The sequence below is a fragment of the Thunnus albacares genome, chromosome 7 (genome assembly GCF_914725855.1).
Source record: "Thunnus albacares chromosome 7, fThuAlb1.1, whole genome shotgun sequence".
In the NCBI taxonomy this organism is placed as follows: Eukaryota; Metazoa; Chordata; class Actinopteri; order Scombriformes; family Scombridae; genus Thunnus; species Thunnus albacares.
In genome coordinates, this window is record NC_058112.1 from 27,776,478 (window position 1) to 27,796,040 (window position 19,563).

The 19,563-nt window shown below is 41.4% G+C and overlaps 1 protein-coding gene across 3 annotated transcripts in view; it reads left to right on the top strand.

Moving 5' to 3' along the window:
- Positions 1–19,563, top strand: part of LOC122985814 (transcription factor SOX-6-like) — a 115,155-nt gene that overhangs the window by 1,166 nt on the left and 94,426 nt on the right. The window contains exons 1-2 of one of the 3 annotated variants that reach the window (XM_044356754.1): positions 467–736; positions 18,136–18,205. The exons of 1 other annotated variant lie outside the window; for it this stretch is intronic. The gene's annotated coding sequence lies outside the window, so the exon portion shown is untranslated. Of the gene's footprint in view, positions 1–466; positions 737–18,135; positions 18,206–19,563 lie in introns of those variants that run through there. One more of the 3 variants, XM_044356755.1, reaches the window with a different exon arrangement.

A 19,563-nucleotide genomic window follows, 5' to 3' on the forward strand; every position in this document is an offset into this window, starting at 1 on the left:
CAGAGCATAAACTTCAGTTTACTAACTATGTTCGTCCTCCTCTTCATCACTGTCACGCAGTATTAACAGAAATGGCTCAGCGGTTCTGGAGCACCAGAACATTGTTCTATAGGCTCAAACTCACAGAGACATGAAAGAGTTACTTAATCACCACAACGAGTTTACATGAAATGCTGCAAGTGTGCAGGAATCAATTAAAGAGATTTGTAAAGCCACCAAACATCTTTATTAAAGCTCATTTAAAATTTGAGTTGCAGGAAATTAGAGGGGTTTTAAATTCATCCCATTCAGACCCATTGGAAACTGTGGGATGGGATTTTTGGTAGTTTCTTTTTCGGCCACACAGCGGTAGCCTTCTGTCCAATATCGTGAACGCCTCGCGCTCTGCCAGACAGGCTGTGGTCCTCGTGCGCGTCCCCGGCTTCGCTGGACCTCCAGAGACGCACCTTTCTGCCTGCAGCCAATCTGTCGTGCCTTGCGTCCCCCCCCCCCCCCCCCTAACATGTACTGGGATACAATAGAGAGAAATAGACAGTACAGGGGGGCGAAAGAGGGGCGTCTTTAGACCCAAGTTAACTTTCCCCCCCGGAGGTCACGGCGACTGACCCTAGAAGAATGCATGAGTCATAAATTAAAATAGATCCGGAGCCCTAACACGGATCCATTGGGAGACAATACCGGGGGGAACAGGACAGTGAAGTGTCCCAGCACGGCGAGAGAGTTGAGAAATTAGTCTGTAAGTTTCTTTTTTTCCCCTCCTTTGTGATTTTAAAGTGCGATCATTGCTTTTTCTTTATGTTGTGATCCACAGCGTTTAAAGCTTGGATCATACATCTTTGCTTTGTGGGTGATAAAAACATCCACTTGTCAGTTATGAAGCCTGATAGAGTGGCAGCGCTGGTTTAGCTACTGTGTGAACTTAATTGCGGGCATGTGAAGTCGAGTCATGGGCAGGGACGAGTTTCTTATCCGGAGTGAAGAGCTTGCAGCTCGGACAGTCAGTCACGCACATGAGCGATGTCAATCTCCTGTGTGAAAGTTTGCCCCGGGTTCACGGTGAGGATGTGACAGAGGGTATAAGAGGACAAGACGCGCGACGACGGCCTGGAAAAGCCTGATAGAGTCACTTCGGGGTGTTCCCCATATTTACAGCCACTCTACACCTCCAAGATAAGCCGCTGCTCGTCTGCAGATAAGGAGCCTTTGGAGGAACAGAGAGAGAGAGAGAGAGAGAGAGAGAGAGAGAGAGAGAGAGAGAGAGATATCACACATGCATGACAAAAATGAATTCGAAAACCGCTAAAGAGGAAACGCAGAGTCCGGATAATTATTTAACTGATTTCTGAAGCTATTTAAACAACTTGAAGCCATTGTATATTAATTACTTGTCATTTGTGCAGCTTAGGGAGAATGTTAAATTCACAGCATCAACTTTACGCGTACACATGTTTATTTGCACACCAAATCACTTCTTTATTCCGGTTTAGCCTATAACTGCTCGGCTTGACAGATCCTCCAGTTGCCACTTTGGACATGCCCACACCCGCCTGCGCAGTAAATCACAATTTCCAACAAGTTGTTTAATTGTTTGGACTGTGGCAGAACAATTTATAGACCACCAACCCCCCCTCCTCTCTCTTGTAAGTGAGAGTGTCTGTCTGAAAAACAATCCGAGCAGGGGGGGTCGCAGAAGTTGATCTCCTATGGCATTTTGTTTTGAGCAGGTGCTGCGGGTTGAAGTTCCCTCATAAGGTAAAGTGGCATTAGAGTGTCCAAATGGCAGACTTATATATAGGCTGCCAATTCAGCACATTGTCCCGTGCTGCATGGCTGCGCTCTCTCCGCTGTCTGAGGGAGACCTGCAAGCTTTTTTCTTTTTTCATTTCTTCTTCTTCTTGTGTGGGGGGATCAGCGCTGACAACAGGCGCACAAGCCTTAATACAGCGGCCGGTCACTGTGCGCTCTAGTCTTGTCTGAAACATGAAATGAATTGTGCATAAAATGCTCCTCTTATCTGGAGGAGAAGTGTACTTATCGTCACCTTTAATATGTGATAAATTAGAACAATTTGCAAGATGGAAATTAATTCTATCATTTTTTAAGAGCTTAAGCTACATTTTCTGTATTTAAAAAAAAAAAATCTTACCGACTATTTTCTTCAGTCAAAAATAAAATGTAGGTTAATATTTTTGGGCCTGTGGACTCACAGATAATGATTTTATTTCATTTTCTGATTTTCTGATTTGATATAAGCAATAAGATTTTCTGACTACATCACTGACACACACACACACACACACACACTCTCTCTCTCTCTGTCTCTCTTAGGTCTTCAAGCCCTTTTCCAGCATCAACTCAAGTTTAATTCTTGTCAGAAATCACAACAACAACAACATAAAAAAGTACCTATTTTTAAACTAAATTCCACTCTGTAAATCAAATCATATTTCTTTCCCTTTGCCCCTAATGTTATGCCCTGAAAATGTGCATGCATGTGTTAATCTAATGCAAGGGCCAACCTCAGAATCTAATTCTCATACTTAGAAAACTGGCCGTCGCTCACACGTTATTCCAATATACCACATAGGCTATTTATTGGACTCTTGAGTGGCCCCTTTCCTCTGGTTTGGTAAAGAGGGATTCTTTAGTGGCAGAAAAAGGGTTCAAGCAGTTGGAAAGACTAAAGATTAAGGGACATGACAGCTGAGAGAAAGTAAGTTAGAATGATAGAGAGAGACTGAGGAGGGAAGGGAATGATCTGAATTTTGTGATAATGACCGTGAGTTTGCATTTATCAGACACCCGCAACACTGTGATATGTGAAAGAAACTGTATATAATTGCATTTATAGGATGCATCATGATGTTTCACCCCCTTTTTAGCAATACTGTTATGTTATTCACCCTGTCTATTGAGCTGAATGCCTGTCTTCCATCTGACCGTGGTGTTGCAGATTTAAGTGTTTCCACATGTTGTTTTTTGGAAGATGTCATTCACCTTCATCGGAAAACCATCACTCCACCATTTTAAGCCTGTGGCCGATCTGGAGAGTCCTAATTATTTGTTGTCGGGCTCTTTGAAAAAGACACCAGCCCCCAAATTGGACATGTGTTGTACAAACACAAATTAAACATTTAGGCCTAAGTATTTCTCCCTGGGTCCTAAGTGCATATTAGTCAGCCTATACTTATCTCTGGCCCAACGGCACACCCAAATTGCAGTGTTACTGCTGAAAAAGAAAGGTTGAAGCCCCAGAGAATGAGCACTTGAAGCACGCTGGCAGATGCCCATAAGTTTCTCAACCGCATTGCGAGATTAGGTGTGTGTGCTTATATTTATGGACTTTTGTATCTGCCATGTTTTTGTGATGATTATTGTCATAAACAAAGCTGTCAAATGTTCCTCTATGTCTTACTAAGTGTGCTCATGTGCATTTTGACTCAATATACTCAGGGTGCTTTTGTATATGTAAATGTGTTTATAGGTGTGTGTGTGTGTGTGTGTGTGTGTGTGTGTGTGTATGGGTCTATCTGCTCTCTTTGTATGCATACATGTCCTTGTGCACAGTTTTGTGTGTGTATAATGTAAAAACATGTCTCTGTGTGTCTGGTGTGTCCTTGTCATGTGTTTACTGGCTGGCCCTTCTGCATGCATGTATGTATGTTCTTGACTCTTAGTGTGTGTGTGTGTGTGTGTGTGTGTGTGTGTGTGTGTATCGCTGGGTGGGCGTACTGCTGTGTAGATCCCTCCTCTGTTCTCCACACCACCACATAACCTTGGAAACAGCTTCCTCATTTTTCCTCAGAGTGGAGAATAACGAGCCACAGCGTTCATTCTCCTCTCTCCTCTCTTTCAATGGTCGGGGTAACCTTTTCTTTTTGCCGCTGTTTCTCCAACACCTGCTCCCCACCATCCAATTACAAAGCTCTGAATGAGAGCTTACCTGACACACCAGCCCCTAATGACAACAGTATCCTTTCCCCACACACACACACACACACACACACACACACACTCCCTCGTTCTCTTCATTTCGCATCTTTACATACAGTATTTAGCCAGCGTCTTCACGGTGTGTCCTCGTCATGTTCTCAGCAGCAGCTCATATTGTTTGGCGTCCTGATGCACAGCTCAGCTCAAGTTCACGAAGTTCATCCTCCTCCTCGACTGGTTTCTGTCTCACTGACTGTCGTTTCTTTGTGCATCAGGGTGTGTGTCACCGTCTCCTAATGACTAACATTAAAAATACCTTTTGTGTACCTGCGAAGCGTTGAGTAAGATTTATAAATGTATGGTTTACACAAGAGCCTTTGACAAATGACTGTTGCAGTGGTAACACAGTCACAAATCTTGCATCCTGCCTAGAGAGAGAAAAATAAGAAGGGGGTGTTTAAATCCACTCTAAACTTAACCCTTGCTTTAATTTCTTTTTTTTTTTTTGTGCTGCGTTTATCGGTAATGAATGTTGTCTACGGTGTTGCTTTTTCTCTGGTTTCCTGTTCGTTTGTTTAGTGATTTGTGGACATCTTGCCTTGGAAAATTGCAGCATCGTTCTTGCTGCACTCTCACTTTTTCTCAAGTGGAAAAACTCTCCGCTGACATATCAGAGAGAAATGCTGTTTCTGGGGCTTGTTTAGAATAGTTCTAGGAAATGTAGAAACTCAGTAATTGAAGTAACATAAAATAATTCCTGGAATGCACTGAACAAATTCAACTTCTGATATACCGTACATACCCTGTACTGCAGGGTGGAATTTTCCTTTTGTGCTGAAGTACTTTTTTGGAGGCCAGGTCAAAGTTCATTCATGCATACAAAAATGAGGAGAAGTCAATTTGGATAATTTGTAAAGAAAAACCAAAAGATCAGCAGCGAAATGACTTTATTTTCTATGTAGCTGCTTCTTAAACACTTCCAGCATTTGAAGCAGTCAGCAAACATTTTCTCATCAGTCTGATTTTGCCGAGAGGAACTGCACTAAACTGACCCAAAAAGCATCCTGATGCTGTTATGTTGTCAGTGTAAGGAACACAGAGGGTGGGGTGCCCAAATGGATTGAAGAATTTGAATTCCAAAGTGTTGTCCTATGCATGGTGACCTGAAATGATGGTCTGATTAAGGGAAAAAAGGGGGAAAAAAGTTACGATGCGTTGTGAAACTGAACCCAGTTAGGTTACGGATAAGTCAGTGCAAAGACCAAAGTGGAGAAAAGGTCAAACAAAGACCCGTTTATGAAATCTTCCAAAGACTTACAAAGCGAAACATCCACTACTTGACCAGTATAGTTAAACTGATATGTAAATACACAATTAAACTAATTAATTTACTGTCTTTAAAAACAAAATTAAGCTGGAGAGAATTTTAACACTCTTACAAGCTGGATTCTCTTAGTCTAAATACTGAGTGTTGACTCTTGACTAATGATTTTTTCTCCCCTTAAGGGATATACAGCATAAAAAAAACCTCTTCTCTGATGTTGCATGCAAAATAGATTATCCTCACAAGTTATTATTCATTGCTGTTTGGTCATGGAAATCCCATCATTGTAACTTTATTGTTTCACTTTAAGGAGGCAGAATCATTGTAAAAAGATTTAACTCAGCCTGTTTTTTCTCTGTTGCTCTTGATGGACATCTAAGATTTGCCAGACTCAGTCGCCAAAAGTAAATATTAAAAACAAGAAGTCCTGGAAAAATGTTCCCCCAGAATTGAATATCTGATAATTCCTTGACATAACTTACTGGGTTGAAGTGCTGTGGTCAGTTTCTTTGGTTCAGCCAATCAGATTGTTGGGTTCTGGTATTTCTAACAAGACTACAGGGTGACCAGGTGACTGACACTTGTGCTCTGGTGGCTCTTTATCTGTCAGTCAGTATGGCCTTGAGTTTGCAGCAGCAGCAGATGCTTTGGAAATTACACTGCTCTTGTTGATTTTATGGGAGAAGGAAATCACATGTGAGCATGTCTGCATGTCCAGGAGCTTTTACAGTATAGTTCTCCTCCCATTCTGCTTATATCTCTTACACTTTTTCTTGCTGTCTGCTCCTGCTTCCCCCTTTTGTGTTTCATTAAATACAACCAAGACTGAAGGTATAAGTACTATAAAAGAGAGCTGTCAGTACCAGACAGCTGTTATCTGAGATGGATGAACTCACATCTTCATCTTTGTGTCAAATACAGACAACCCCCCCTCCTCACCCCCCCCCCCCATACACATACTTTATTTTCCTCTTTTTATTATGATATGGGACTCATATGACAAAAGGCAGGATAATATTGTTGTTAGCATGTGAAACACTGTCTCTGCTGAAGTGTCAGTGTTTTTCAAGGGTGGTAAAGTGCAACATGATCTTTGTCTCGAAGCTGTATGCAGGGAAGTTATATGGTCTGGGAGCTGTTTATGAAGGACAAGTGTTGTTCATAATCATCGCTCTTCAGAGCTGCCTTGATTCACAAAGATGTATGTTTTTTTTTCAAAGCATTGTTTTTTTTTATAGAGCTTTATTCTCATTGAGTATGTCTGCTGAACATTGCCGCAATGTGTGTTAGAACTAATAGTTTGTCATTCAGCAGTGCTTCTGTGATTATTCATATCAAGTTTTCCTAGTACATGAGTTCATCAGGAAATATTTGAGACAAGTAAATGCCCTAAGATGATTCCTAACTTCAATAAGTCAATGCAGGGAGTCAATACTGGAAAGTGGGTGTCATTAGCAAACACTCCTGGTTTGTTTAATGCTGGTTAAGAACCAGATGGATGGGCTTTGATATATATATAAGACAATACAAATACCTGGGAGTTTTGACAATCGAATAGAAGTGTTTGAAGATACATTTACTCATCTTTTGTGTGATTGACAGCCGACTTGACACTCTTTGAAATGCCTTAACACACAAACCCCACCCCTGTGGCACTCCCTGCAGTTTAAAACAAACACAATTATTTGCTCTACTTTTTGATGAAAGTTTACTGTTGATGTTGCACCGAAAACTCTTAGTTGCTACGCCTGTGAATTTGTTCACAGTTTCTTGCTTTATGTGCTGTCGACAAAGATAAGTAAAACAAGTTGTTCCTTGAGCCATTGTAGCAGGCACACTGCAGGTTTCTTTATGGACTCCCTCTGTAAGTGAGCCTGATCAAGAATAGAGAAGAAAAAAGAAAGTGCTGAAATGTTTGTGGCAAAGAAAAGGCCTCCTGTGCTGTTCCAGTGAGCCTCTCTGGGACCGATTTGAGGGAGCTGCTGAAAGTGGGGAACACTGCTCAGACTGTCAAATCAGTACCGCTTGCCACTGTGCATGCGTGCTTTGGCTTGGATAGCAAGCACACACACAAGCAGACTGCACACATAGACTGAGGTACACATTTCAAAACACATACAGTGATAAAACATACTGAGTGTGCAATCACACCTCACTTTCTTTGGTCCAGACCACAAAATGGGAGTTTACTCTTCTATTTTAACTCCTTTAATTTTACATTGTTCAGCCATAAACAGCCTGAGCCTTGATAAGTGGTGCAAATACAGTTAGATAGAAACTGAAAGTAGTAGGAAGCCCTGGATGGCAAAAGGAGGGTATGTAACAATATAATAAAATTGCCTGCTGAAGGATTGAATTTAATTTGGTAAGAATGCTACCATAATGGAACAAAAAGTACTATTTTAAGGTAATTAAGGCATTTAAATTTGCATTTTCATTGTGCTAAGGATGAATTAAAAAACCAAAGGTAAAAATTGAAGAGCAAAAGGCTGAGATATTCTGAGTTTGTCTTTACTGTGGGTCAAACTCCAAAAATACTAGAACCTACAATTCCCGAAATGCAACTCTTCCTTAGACCCTGCATGCTTGTTAAACTCCCACATCTTTCAGACTCCACACCAGTAATGCAGACTTTTGTTATTTTCTCAGACCTCACCATGACCAGTAAATTAATCTTGGTATATAGAATCAGTGGAGAGTCACTTTAAAAGTTAATCTATGTTTAAATTGCTTTTATTATTGCATTTTTAATAAGCACAAATAAGGTAACAGATATGAATTAGGTGCATTCTTGAGGAATGTTTTTCATTTGTTCAACTAATTTATATTGTACCTCATAAATTCCTACTAGGTGTCATTGTCTTGCCAAGTTAACATGGCCAGTTATCAAAGCTGAAATCTGAAGATATTTTTGGTGACTCCCATAATCTCCAAGCATGATAGCCTGAACCCATCGGGAGGGGAGCCTTAAAGAGTACTTAAAGAGCTATAACGGCCTGTTACAGACAGAGGCTGAACTGAGGGGCTGCATAAAAGCACCAGCATAAAATAAATAAGGGCTTTTTTTAAACTGTAAATCATGCAAAGATATTCCAGTAGAGCCACAGAATATAAATATAGACCTGGAAATGTGCATGATATGTCCCCTTTAAAAAACAGAGCTCATTATTGAAAATTTGTAACAGTTAAGTTCTCACCCTTAAAAAAAAAAAAAGGCTGTAATGTTCTTGGAATACAACCAAGACTTTTCAGGAATCTGTGGTTATATGTTACAGAATATGATGTTTTCATCTGGATAAACAAAGTGAGAGTTACAAAAAAAAAAAAATCCAAAACAACTTCATACAATCCTGGTTTGATTGTACTCTAAGTTTATGTTTATTGCTTTTATAGTTTGATTCTTTCCTGTACTTCCCTTCACAGAAGTGTCACTCTCCTCCAGAGCAGGCCGGCTAACCTTCATTTTACCACTTGTAGTGGTTTGGAGTAATGGGGCGTGGCAGCAGGGCTCGGGGTGCGAGGCCTCCGAAATGACCCTGCGGTGAAGTAGTGAGGGCCAGGATAACGTGGTCCCACCCACCGCTCCAAAGCCCAAATCCAATTGGTCGTCAGCCAGCTTGTCTACGCAGGGCGTTGCCATGGTTTCTAGGCTGTAAAGAAGTCTTTAATTGAGCTGTTGTCATCATGAGATGGTGGTGAGTGTTTTGGCTCAGAGTGGAGAGAAGCAACAGTAAAAAAAAAAAAAAAAAAAAAAAAAAGAGAGAGAGAGAAAGAGAGAGAATGAGGGAGGCTGTGTATGGTATGTGTGGCTCAGAATAGAAATGTACCGCTTGTCGGACAGCTTTGAAAGCAGCATGTCTTCGTGAGATACACACATCAGGTTCATTCCTTGTGTCATGAAGTTCCCAGGGCTATATAGCGCCTGGGAACGTATTCATAAATGACATACTCCTGACACGCTCCTGGCTCATGTCTATTTGTATATGGCATGCTATGTACGGTACATGCTGTTGGATTAGCAGAAGTGTGGAGTGTGGTGTTCAGTGATGACGGGGTGTGCAGAGGAGTGGCGCTGGCTCGGGTATCGAGCTGACTGGGCTCAGACCTCAGGTTTCCACCATGTAATTCAACACACTTTAGATGGTAGGACAGACGGCATCGTTGTGGCCCGCTGACATTTGTGCCAGAAGGTTTCACACACAAGAATACATAAGATGCATTTAATGCTAATGGTAGCAGCACTGTGTGTGTTCCTGTGTGAGCCATCTGAGGAGAATTACAAGCACTTCATGGGACCCACCTGTTGTGTTTTCCCCGCATCTAATGCCAACCTCATGTTTTGGGAGCAAATCATTCAGTCTGAAATGAGAATAAATTGGAAACGACCAATCAAGTCAATCGTACTACTGTATTGTTAGACATAGTTAATTTGTCTTGGCTCGCGGCCGATGTGTAACCAAATAAAACAGGCCTTTGCCACAGTCCCTTAAGTCGATGGTACCCCGTAGGAGGGCCTGCCATTGGAGGAGGGAAAACGCTGCCTCAGCAAGCTGTTTAGTCTCATTCTCAAGGAGCTTACACTGTGTCTCCCTGTTTAATATGGGAAACATACGTAGGCTGGCCTGTGATGTCAATTGTTATTGCTGGAGGCCTGCATAGGAAAAATCTCATTTGCCTTTGTAAAGCACTGTAGTGAAAAGGAGCTTATGTCATAAAGACGCTATTGTGGCTGTTGCAGGGCCTGCCGAGTGTGTGTGTGTGTGTGTTTTTAAGTGTCACTACTTTGACCCATACATTGTGGATTTCACGTGTGTTTTCCTCACATTTGTGCAGGTTTCAATGGACAATGGTTTCTGTGCCTGTTTGTTCCACACAAAGGGAGTTAAGCGGCGGCCTTTTGTGCAGGAGATTTATGAATGAGAGCTGCTATTGTAGCTGCCATGAATGATTACATATTTCTTCTGCCTGACTCTCTTTGATTTTATGTGCTCTTTGTCATTGTGCAACTTCCATGACTTTTGCTGGTGGAGGATAAGGTACAAGATAATAATAGTGATGATGGAAGGAGTCATTATGTATATTCGCTTGAAGAGAACAAAACATCCGACCAATTTGACGTAACCCAAACACTTTCATCCTAAAAGAATTACGTCTTAAGAGACTTGTTTGACTAATCAAATGCATCAAGTTAGTACACGGCCAGTTGATAGTTACAGCATTTTCTTGTCACCACTTGATTCATCCAATTAAAATTTCCATAAGTTCCCAGTTCCACTTGTGGAGCTGTTTCTGGAAGGTTGTACTGGGACGTATCCAGCTGCCAACATGTGTGAATGTAGCTTAAAGTATAATACACGATCCATCAAATTTCCCCAGATAATATAAGTTAAAAAATAATGGTCTCTGATGGTAAACAACCCCAAATAGAGATGGAACAAATAAGGTGCGCAAACATCATGAACATCTAAGGACTGAAAATGCAGCTTAGTGGATATCAGATCGATAATTATCAGCCATGTAATTGATCTCTCAGACTGAATCTCACAGACTTCAATCAGACAGGAATGTGTGCTGAATTCTGTTTCAGCTACAGACAGAGCAGCAAAAATGCACTTCTAGATAAAATTGTGGAAAATTCAAGCGAAGAAAAAAAAGTCTAGATCTTGTGTAGAATGTTTGCATCATAAAATGAAATATATACATTTATTCTTTGGAAAAACACGTCACCACAGTGAAAGAAGTAAGAGCAGTGTGAGGTGGAAGGGTTTTGGTCTGGCAGATGAGATAAACTGTGTGTTTGATTTCTCTTATGAATACAAATTGTAGACATATGAGGGAGGAGAAGATTGAAATAAAACAGTTAATATTTATTGCTACCACAGTTTTTCTATTTGTTTTTTTTTTTTAACCATTCCTGATGACCACCTCCTCCATCTTAACAAGCCTCCCCTCACATTCGGCTTCTCCGTGTTTTACGGAGCAGCAGATTTGTGCGCTGTCCTCTAAATCATTTCCCTCTCTTGCAGATTGCTCCCTGCTGGAGTATTGGCCTGACAGCCGTTTTTTTCTCCCTCTGCTTCCCCAGTGGACTCATTTACATTTATGCACGCAGCAATTAATTACAGGCTGGCGCTGGCCTTGTAAATTAGAGGGAGCCGAGGTCGACCTCATTAATTGCCCCTGACAGTTAAAGCCTTGTTTGGGTCGTGACAAGGTTGACTTCAGGCTGGGACAGTGGTAGCTTAGCAGTGGTTGGCTGGTCTTCATACATCTGATATTAATTTGCAGCGAATGTTTACTGTTATGACGAATACATGATTTTGTTGTATCTTTATCTTTTTTGCTGGATTCAAAAAAGTTTTGCCATTTTTATGGTTTATATCCAAGGAAACGTTTCTCTTTGCAGCGATAGGTCATCATTCCAGGCCTTGTTTTGTCTTTAGCATATTGCCTTCTGTGTGTTTTGGGGGTCTTTCATCCAAATACTTGTAGAGGGGTTTTTCTATAGACCCAGGAGTCAAGCAGGCGACTTCTCACGGTATTGGCCTTTTCATGCGAAGACGCTCCAACTTTTTCCGGCTCCTTCCCTCACAAGGCCCTCCTTTCTTCTCTGTCACGCAGCGATGTGTTTGTGCATACCTCACCAGCTTGACAAAAGAAGGGAGAGATCCTATTCACTTCTGCCTTTGACATTCACCTCTTGTTTTTACAATCTTTCCAAGGCGCGCTGTTTGCACAGTGGAACAGGCTTTGTCTTGAAGAAGCGGAACAATGGTGAGCACCATAATGTAATCTCCTAAGGGTAGCGAGCAGAGGGGCGAGGTTTAGATGTATGTGCTGGCGCTTGCCCCTACCAACCCTTTCCCTCCCTCCCACCCTTCACTTTAGCAATATTTCATGTTAACAGCGACTTGGGAGAGAATACATGTTGTCACTTAAGCCTTTGTAATGTTCACCTAGGTTCTTGTGAAGGAAACACAAAGGTTTTTCACTCATGCAAACATCCCCTTCCCTTGTTCCATTTATTAAGGCTTATTAAAGGTGTGCTGAGTAGAGGTTTGCCCACCCACATGGGCGACCCAATCTTTTTTTTTTTATCAACATAACCACAAAGAAACATGTTTATTGAAATGCTATCTTTCAGTCACCTTAACTTAATCCTAACCACACATGGGATGCAGGATGCAAACCTTGATCTCTGATGTCAAAGTCTTTGTACACCCAACCAACCAACCAACCAACCTGTGGCCTCTTTGCGATATAAAGGGGTCAGTATACTTCAGCCTCAGTATGCATGTTGGATTGTCAAACCCCCACTGCCAACACCTTCCATCATGCTTCAGAAAATTTTTTAAAAACTTCCTGAAAAAGACAATTAGACAAGCGTGTGCCCACTCCACACAGAGAGTGTCCAGGTGTGCGGAGGTGAGAAATTAGGCACAGTTTGAGCACCTCTCATATCATCTCTTTTTTTTCATTCCTTACAAATGAGTGCATCACCATGAATGCCTTTTAAAAAAGCCTGTCTGAGAGTGTTCGCCATCATACCTATTTAACTGATCATTGCATCTCAACCTCAATTATGATGTCATGCTTTTCGCAAGTGTGGCCATTCAAAACAGCTTTAAATGCATTCACAATCAGTACGAACTATTTTGTTTCAAACGTAAACAGCTTTTAAAAAAAGTATTTCCAATAAATGTTCAGAAAGGATTTCTCCAAAATGTGTTTGGCAAGGCAAAACAGTACCAAATAATGATATTTTGTAAGAGTAAGGGTTGATAGGATTAAGCTTTGGGCAAAAACATTACATCCAGTGTGAAACCTGAGCAGTGCTAAGTTTGACACGCTGTCAGTAACAATTTCAAAGTGTGAAATAAAGTAAAATTATAGCTTAGTGATAATAGAATCATCAGTTACTTGCTCACAGCCCAAGAGTGAAAAACACAGAGAAATAACAACAGAAACATTACAAGGCTTGTACGACATGGCGACTGGTCCTCTGAGAGTCAACGTTTGCTATAAGCTCATCATTTATGGGTCAACTGAACCTCATTCTGGTTTAATTGCCCATATGATTAGTTGGAACCATACTCTGTTTCCTATGGTGCAGACATGGAAGTGGCAGCACAGAGCCTCATGTGGTGCTAAGCTCATTGAGAGAGCTTCTGTCTCATAGAGTTCCATTGTTCTTACTCCAGTGTGTCCGCGTCTGCACAAGTGGCATTGACAGCTGCTACAAGACAACATTTGAGACTGTGCATATTTTGTTGCGTGAATGCGTGCATTCATTGTGCAGGTGCAGGCCTCGCTCTGAATATAATTCAGTGTATCTCCCTGTCGTGCACCTAGGGAGACCAGATCCCAACAAACCAAATGTGGGACAAAGAGTATTTTTGTGTGGGACAATGTGGGACATGTTACCAATATCATAACATCTCTATGCTTCGCCCTCTGGTTGATGTTGACGACCACATGACATTTTTTTTGAGTCTGGAAAAATGACCAGTGCTAGCTTACTACCATAGTCTGCTGACCTGTGTGATTGCGAGTGCTACACAGTGTGGTAAACGCTAGTTATTTCAGCTGCTGTTACCTTATCTGTCTGACAATCATCTTTGGGTTTCAGTAGAAACGCATCCATAGATTGGCACGTCACTTTTTGAGACTCACATGTACAGTGTCGCGTCATGCCGTACTCTCCCCCCGTTTGAAAATGAAAAATAACTGGCAAATTTCGCAAAAATCTCTCTGAGAATCACCTCGCACCAGCTTCACCCAGTTATAAGTAGTTTCCTTGAGACTTTCTTGAGACTAACGGTGTCCCATCGTCCCAGGGACTGTAGAAAATGTGTTTGGGGTGAACAGACATCTTCCCTGGGACGCTTCTAAATAATTTATTTATTTATTTATTTTAAACTATTCCCTAGTAAGTGACTGTACCAAGCACTGAGCAGTACAACGGAGCACGTTTTTTTCATGCTGTTGCTATAGTTACTATTACTGGCTGTAACATGGCGCCATCCTGGCTGTGTGTGAGTATATTAGCTAAAGCATAGGCCTACATTTAGTCGATTTCTATATTTTATTGTGGTCTTTTTTGTTATAATCTAAGCCTTAAACACTTATTAAACATAGCTTGCACATGGACAGAAGTGATGTATGGATTGCAGTTGTATCTGCGGGCACCGCGGTTCTGCGACAGTGGTGAAAAAAGTTAGTCTGAAGCCCTGCATCAAACACAGACCCGTGATGACAGTCTTTCCCTGCTTTCTTCACAGCCATTGGACAAAAACCAGATTTTAGAAAAGTCGACTCGACTTTTGAAAACTCGAGCCAATAAAAATGCGGGACATCATCAATATGTGGGATGCAGGACAAGAGAGAGAAATGCTATGCAGTCCTGCAATAAAGCGAGACACCTGGTCATCCTACGTGCACCATATTTCTTACCTCTCTTGTTACTATCTGTATCTGAATGCTGTGATGTCACGGCTTTCCCTCTGCCAAAAGCAAGTTTCTGGCCGTTCGTTTTGCTTCTTTAAGTTTCTTTTCCAGACAGGTGCTTTTTACCGCTGGCTCAACGGTAGGGTAACATGTGCCATTTTACAGCTGTTGGACAGTGGGCCAAAAAGGTAGCCGTTATTTCCTGCAGTTGTCAGGAGAAGCCTGGAATGGCTTTATAGCCTGGGTCTCCTATGTCAGCTCGCCTTCAGAGGTAGACAAGAGGAGCAACGGTTGGAGTGGGCATGTGGGAGAACACGGACAAGACAGTGAGATGGAAAAAGACAGAAAAAACAAACATGATGTGCCTTTTTAAAACTGTGTATGTGGAAGAAAAAGAACAAAAGAAATCCTAAAACAAGAAGTTAATGTGGGGTTGAGGTTTTAGACAGTGTGTGGTAGCTTGTCTGTATTGGTCTGTTTGGGTGGTGTGGGGTTCCAGTAACTCAATGATGTAGTCCACTACTCTTCAGGTTTGGGACAGCCCTTTGTACTGCTGGGCTGAGCATTATGGATGAAATTAGAATAATTTTAATTGCAGTTTATTGAAATTTGAGCAACAACATTTTGTAAAATAACAACACAATTGCATCACACAGTGTTGTGGCAATATGATTCCGCTGCAAGCCATCAGATGATGATATTGAATCTTGTAAGCTCTGTAGGTTTCTTTGCCTTCCCTTTGAAAATTCTTAGGCCTTAGTTAAAAAAAAAAAGTTCTCTAAACGTCATATGAATGGATGTTGCAGTTCACAGAGAGTTAAATATCCACATGTAGGTGCTTGAAAATCTCCAGGGGCCGGTAGAGAAATCTATATCCATAAACTCTCCTGCCACACCCTCAGAGATTGTAATATCGTACCACTCCTGCACACAATTAGTTGCAATAACAATAACATACAGCTTAACATTTATGACACCATCACCCTCTTTTACCCTGCACCACACTTGTATATGATTTGTCCAATGAATGAGTTCTACATATTATTTAAAAGGAAGTGCACTTTATGAATACAAGTTTATATATGTTTATATGGTATGCACATGTCAGCGTATGCAGAAATGCATTGGCTGTTTTGTGCAGAATGCATGCATGTCAGTATGAATGTGAGTGTATGCCAGCACACAAGACTGTTACTGTGTGTGTGTGTGTGTGTGTGTGTGTATGTGTGTGTGAGCATGTGCGTTTTGTGGCAACTCTCCTCTACTGGGCAGCCAGCTGTCTCTCTGATTACCCAGCATCCTCCAGGTGTCAGATCTGCCATCTGCAGATGAGTGGCAGGGCGTGTGGAGCTGAGGAATGGAGGGAAGAGAGGGGGGTTAAAAAAGAGAGGAAACAGAATAACTGGTTCTGCAGACAACTGGAACGTGTTCAGACGGGTCAGCAAGAGCCACAGAGTGTGAACGGCGCTCAGGGGATTCCAACTTGCAGTCGCTCGATTGAAAGGGTGACTTTTTGAGTCCTCTGCCTTTCAAGTTTTGTCAGGCAATATTGAACCGTTGTCTACCACAAAAAAAAAAAAAAGTTCTTACAGAAATGTTTGCAGGGATGTTTCACAGAAGTGTGTTTTTTTGCCGACTATTTGTTATCATTATTAATATCACAAGAACTGCTTAGTGTACAAGCCTTTGAGTTGTTCTGGTCAGAATTGCCCTTAATTGTGCCCTAAGAGAAAAATGCATCCAAGAGAGAATCATTTGCTTGATTAAAGACATGAATAAAAGATCATACACACCCAGTGTTTGCTTTTTTCTTCATTGTTCTCAATTAGCCTCAAATTGTGGAATCAAAGACGTGTTAGTATTGCGCTCTTTGTACAATTTAGATGTTGTGTTAAGGCGCCGTCATGATGCAGAGTGCAAGAGAAATACTCCTGTGGTGTGTTTTGTTGCTTTTCTGTGTGAGCTCAGCCTCTCTCTTTAAGTCTCTCCTTACCCCGTTCAGTTCTTTCTTTTTTTAATTAGCGGCCTCCCATTCTCAATTAAGACTACCTCCCATCCTCTCTCAATTTGGGGCCCACTCAGCGCGGCCCCGCTCTGAGCACGGTACCATCAAAGCACTCCATCGGCAGTTTGACCTCTTTGATGTTATTATTTGTTTTCTATGACCCCCAGTTTAGCAAATGGCTGTTTGTAGTGTGCGCTTGTGTGCGTGTGAGGCTTTAATAAGGCTGACCCCAGGTTAGCTCTCGGAGTCAGAGTGGTCTGTTTAAGCCAGGCAGCTCAGGAATGGCAAGCTGTCCATCTGATGAGGCTGATTTTTTTTTCACCGCTCTTATTGGAATCAGTTTTTGAAAGAAAATATCGGGCATCACTAACTGTATTAAGACAGATTGCGGCCAATTTTTCGACTTCAAAGCTACATACAAGAATCATGCTGTTTGTCGCTTGTTAGGCTTTGCGTGGCTGAGTGTGTGCCGTTGTTTGTGCAGTGAAAGTGCTGTGTGAGAAATACACTGATCCTCTGTTGGCTCTGCCGGGATTTTACACAGGCTCTCTGTTCTGTCCCGAACATCCTCCACAGAGGGACCTCAGGTGGGTCAACAGTGTATTCACCGGGCTCCAAAAACAGTTTCCAATTCAAATTTTCATACTTTGTCAGACCTTAATTTGTTGACTTGATGTGAAGAATTTAGTCAGTGTTCATTAAAATGTTTCCTGATGTGTATGGCAACACACTTGTACTTTAAAGGGTTGGTTCACTTAAGTTACAAATAAAAATGTTCTAACTTGCCTCTATCCCCTACCCTCATATAGTAGAAATTTAATGGTCCTCACAGCACTGAAAATTCCTCCATCCATTCATTCACCCTTTTTTCAAGAAATAAAGTATAGTCCAATTCACTCTTTTGCATGGGTGCCCTGTTAACATTGTGATAATAACAGCAGAGGAAAAAAAATCTAACATTTAGACATTAAAACTCAGAAAACTGCAAATAAAAGATAGGAATAAGATGGAGAAAGGGTAAAAAAAAAAAGCATCATGTTAGAATTTAAAAAACCGCAACATCCCAATGTGCTCAAATGAAATTACATTCACGTGTATTGGCAGAAATTAAACCAGACTATGATGAGAGTGTACATAATCAACTTGATACCAACATACCAGACAAAATTGTGTTTAAAAATATATATATTTAGTAGTTTTATCTGTTTATTAAAAAGCTGACAGTACAGAGATGATAGGGATAGGAGAGACGGTGGAAAATGACATGCAACAAAGGTCCACAGCTTAGATTTGAACCGGAGACGTTGTGGTTTGGCGCCTTGCTTGGCACCTTAAACCATAAGGTCACCAAGTTGTTCCCATTTGTTTCTGTAGAAAATATGGTACTAATAATTTTCCTCTTTTTTTTTTTTTTTTTCTTTTTTAGGTGACGTTCATGAATTTTAAAGTCATCCACAAGTGAGAAGAGGGTGTTGGAGTTGAAGTCTCTTATTTGCGTGAGTTTCCTTCATTGTTAAACACAAATGATATTTATTTCCTTGTACTGTAACACCGCCAGCTTGTGTTTTGTGCCACTGTTTGGCACTTTGGATGATTGCCTCCACCAAATGGCAGATAATAAGCTTTCAAAGAGAGCACATCATTTTGTCCTTGGAGCAGAACGGAACGACTCTTGCTGGTGTCTGAACATGCCACGTTTTGCACCAGCAGTCGTGTTAGCAGAGCAGCACGCAAAGTCTAGTGTGTGTGTGTGTGTATGTGTGTGTGTTAGTCCATGTTAGCAAAACTGTAGCCGACTCTGTGCATGCCCGCTACCTCTTGCCTCCATCGGCACATACAGAACGCTTTTGATTTGTTTCACAGAAAATGCAGACCTCCGCTCCAGTTAGTATTCTGCCCTGCGCACCCTCAATAGCTGCTTTCACTTGGGTGAAGAAAGGGATCTTTTAAAGACTCTCGCAGGCATCACTCCAGGAACCTTTCAGCGCCGAGACCTACAGTATGCCTTTTAATGGACTTTCTCTCTGTGAGCAATAAAGATTATATCTGGAGTCAAATAGTGCTTTAGGTAACACTAGCCCAAATTAAGCTGGTGAGGTCGCAATGGCCGATCTCGATGGTTTCGGCAGCGGCGGGAGACAGAAGAAATGTACAGATGGGAGAGGTTAGAGAAAAGAGTGATCTGGCCATCTGGCTAATCCCCATGTTTAAGAATACTTATTAAGGCCCTCTCTAGTGGCCCTTGAGCTGTGTCACTTCTAGGTCAACAAGTGTCCTGTGTGATTCTCATTGGCAACTTGCTCTCAGAGTGGACAGACAAGCTTCAGTGTTTTGTTGTGGGCGATAATCTGTTTCCTGATGGTTAGTGTGGGAGTTCAGTTTGAAAGACTTGATTTATAACTTGTGTAAATCATCTTGTATCACAATCTAGAGCTATGATTCCCAACCTGGGAGTCAGGATCCCACCGAGGGGGTCAAAAGATAAATCTGAGGTGTATGATGGTATTTCTGCAGAACAAAATTATATTTATTTTTTCAGACTTTCTTTTGCTGTTTTTCTTGTGAATTGCTGGATGTTTTCACCTCTTACTTTCACTAAAAAAATATTCAAATATAACACGAGAAGGAAGAATCACTCTGGTTTAAATGGTGACAACCTGCTGATCTATGCAACCTGTGACGAGAGGCTGCAAGTACACATATCTTTGTTTCAAAGATCGGAATGATCTAAAGCAACTAACTGGAATAACTTAAGGGATCTCTGGTGATTAATACTTTTTGATGCTTTGGTAGATGATATATTATGCCTCAACTGCAATTAAATAATGAAAACATTTCAGCAATTAAAGCAGGC